Below are 3,857 nucleotides of genomic sequence, written 5' to 3'. Positions count from 1 at the left end.
TGGGTGTGTATGAGCGTGTAAAGCATTTTGAAAGTGTGTAATGCATGTCCAAAGGAGGATGCTTCCCCACAATGGCCACCGCCCACCTCCTTTACATGTGAGAGAGAGAGAAAGAGAGAGAGAGAGAGAGAGAGAGAGAAAGTACAAGTATGTAGAATGTTCTAAGCTTTGCCAAGATATGTTTTAGCCTTCGAAACCCTGATTGTATTCGGTGCAAGACATACAATCCCTATTCTATGGCCAGCACCAGGATTTCGTCCCCTCCAAAACTGGAGAATGGCTTGAGCAATATAGTCACACACTTTTATCAAAACCTATCTGGCCCTACGTGAGAAAGTAATCGCTCCCTTTAAATCATGAGTTAATGTTGATTAACCACACATTTTCGAGAGCTGAGTTAAAGAAATGTCTTCAGTAGTCCCTGTCAGTCAAAGAGGAGTAGGCTTCAGGATCTCGACAAGAAACATTTGCTGAAGAATTTTAAGAGAAGCAAAGTGATTGAAGTCTATATCAGTCTGAAAAAGGTCACAAAGCCATTTTCAAGTCATTGTGACTCCAGCGAACCACAGTAAGAGCCATTAATTATCCACAAATTGAGAGAAATGGGAATGGTCAGCCCGCCAAAATTACCATAAGAGTGCAACAACAACTCATTCAGGAGGTCACAAAAGAACCCACAATGACATCTAAAGAACTACAGGACCCAGCAGCCACTTAACAATAAGAAAGACACTGGGCAAAAATGGCATCCACGGGAGAGTTCCAAGGTGAAAACCATTACTGACAAAAAGAAAAACAAACCCAAAAACAGAATGCAATGGTTCATCACACATTTGCCAAAAACCATCTTGATGATCCCCATGACTTTTGGAGAAATATTCTGTGGACAAAAATTTGGGATGACTGAACATCGTTGGTTATGTAGCGATGCAAGTTGTTTATGGTTTTATTTTGTAATTTATCTTTTTTTCACTCTTGTGTACTTGGTAGTACGTACATTAATCTCAGTTGCTATTGACGAGCCCTTTAAGAACAAAGGATTTTTTGGGGGCTAGTGTAAGTGTAGTGGCTCCTCTTTACTTGCATTGAAAGAGTAAATTGGTCATTTTAGTGATCAAAGCAACCAGGTTAAGTTAATATCCCTCCCAAAGAGAATACTGAAGACGTGTCATCGGACGCAACGGTCATTTTCCATAATTGGACAACTTTGAAAGCTCTAAACGTATACATCTCGTACAAGTCAAGGGTCGCTGACCAAAATATTCCTCAAACAATCACAATAAACCGGATAGTGATCTCTTTATTTCCACTACAATACCTATGAAATTAATCACAGATTACCAAAAATAAAAAAATACAGCTGCCAGGACGTAGTAAGGAACAAAGGCATTGGTCAAGAGATAAGAAATGCCTACACTGTGGTTTGGACCACTACCATGCCAAAGGCAGCAGTATGACCCAGATACATGGAATTCATCACACAACAAGGCATACAAAATCATCCAGGCTAACAAGCCCACACATCACATTGGAAAGCATATCAATAATTTCTCAGTCCACACAAATTACATCAAGATTTTCTTACACAGAACTAAGCAGGAGGAACAGGAGTAGTTTTTTTGGGTGTTTTTTTTTTTTTTTTTTTCCAAAGAAGAAATTGAACAAAATATTACTGGCTCGTTCAAGCATATAAACAGACATCAATGCGTGTAAATACAGATTAATAGCACAGCAACAGAGGAGTGGACTTCTAAGTCGCATGTTTTAAGCAGTCCCCACTTATCTGGTACATCATGCTGAGTAAAATATTCATTCTCATGATCCACTGATGTGAAAACACTTTCCGCAGCGTTCTTGAATAAAAATAGTGGTGCTTCTTGAATTTAAATTATGTTGACAGGAATGGTGGAGATTTTTGGCTGAGATCCACACAAAGGAAGCAAGTGGATTCCACCCTGTAGTCACCGTGTTATGTTCTAGAAGCTCAGTTCAGTTTATACAGTGCCGGTTCACAGCAACAGTTTCAATCGTGGCACTTTCCGTATGGCAAGAGAGACAAAAGGTAGAGGAATTGGATGGAAAGATGATGAAACATCGAGTAAACAGTAGCCTTAGCCTATGGCACTTTCACTAAGGAGAAGCCTTAAGTTAGTCCTGACTGTAGCCTTTGTCAAAGGGAAGAGTAATCTGGTCCTTAATAGTGAGGGTGAAGGATTTGGTTGGTTGGAGAATTCCACAGGAGAACCGCAAGAAAATGGCAACTTTGGGAGTTCACGTTTTTTTAAACGTAGAACAGTGTGGCTGACTATTAAGTACTTTGGAACTCATTGAAATTACCTCAGGCATGAGATGTCCTGCATCAGTTCTCAACCTCAGCCCCTTGTCACTTGTCAAGTCATGTCTTCCATCACTCTTCCCTCTCATCTCCAATATCATCCACGTCTCCCTCAAATCTGGCTCAGTCGCAGAATCCCTGAAACTTGGTGCAATCACACCAATGCTCAAAAAACCTAGACTCCACCAGGACATCATAAACACCTGTCCTATCTTCAATCTCTATCAAAAATTCTAGAGGGCTTTGTTGCCACCCACCTCCTCATCTGTTTGAGACATTTGTATCTGGATTGAGAGCAAAATACTTCCCCGAAACAGCCTTTCTGAAAGACACAAATAAGTTCTCCTTTCTGTCGACTCTGGACACCTCATCCTTCTCATCAAGCTTGACCTCAGAATTGCCTTTGAAACAATCCAGCATTCAATTCTCTCTGTAAACCTGATCCCATAACTCTGACACAGCCCTCGCTCAGTTCAGATCCTACCTCACTAACAGAACGCAATTCATCCACATCAACAACTCCAGCTCCTCCACCAACCTTCTTTCTCAAGGTGTAGTATCATGTATGTATCAGTCACGCTGTCAGAATCCTTTATTTTCGCTTTCCTCTGAACAACTGTCTATGGAACTCCATCCCCTTGTCATTACTGCCATCTGGGGGATATACAGCACACCACACTTATCAATACATCTCCCCTTTTCAAATGATAACTTGTCACTTGTTAAAGACGTTTCACCATTGACTTAAAATCACGGCTTTGCAGTCAAATATATTCTACCCAGGTTTTTCTTCTAATTACAAGTGTAGTCTTCAAGCTACATATAATTTCTCTTAAACAGCCATTTGCACTTTTTTCTGTACATCTGAACATTCTGCCTGTTTTATCTTTCTGTGTGAGACATTTTGAATTGCTTGTCTTGAGGTATCTTCAACAGGTGTCTCCTGTATTTCCATGTTCTGTAATGACCCCAAATGACCTAAATGTTGTCTCATTGAGAACTTTTCCATACGGTTCCCACTGTTCATCGCATCGTATTACTTCGCACTACTTCCTCTGGTGCGAGTGCACTCAAGGGCACAGGCCTTCTGTCATATGTTGCAGTTAGTTTCACCTGTGAAACTGGTGGCAACTAATTCAGCTCTCTTTCATAACTCACTGATGGGGGCCTTGTCCTCAGCTTTCTTCTCACAAAGAGCTGCAGTTCGTTTTCCACTGGTGTTGCCCTTTTTCATGTTTGTGTCACGACATGCTCTGCTGTGAGCTAATATTACATCAAAATGCAATGTATTGTTCATGGGTCACACCATTTGGTGGCCAGCTATCGGCTTGCTATAATTGACAGCAAATATTATATGTAGTATGTACAGCCAAATGTAAGTTCAATCACATCCACCAAAATACCACAAATGGGGAAGAACTTACCATAAGGCAAACGCCTGCCGCCCGAAGGTCTCATAGAAAACTGATTAACAACATATTTATTATTGTTTTAGTTTTATTTCACACACTTTAAAAAAACA

The sequence above is a fragment of the Phycodurus eques genome, chromosome 21 (assembly GCF_024500275.1).
Source record: "Phycodurus eques isolate BA_2022a chromosome 21, UOR_Pequ_1.1, whole genome shotgun sequence".
In the NCBI taxonomy this organism is placed as follows: domain Eukaryota; kingdom Metazoa; phylum Chordata; class Actinopteri; order Syngnathiformes; family Syngnathidae; genus Phycodurus; species Phycodurus eques.
This window is presented reverse-complemented; position numbering follows the sequence as displayed.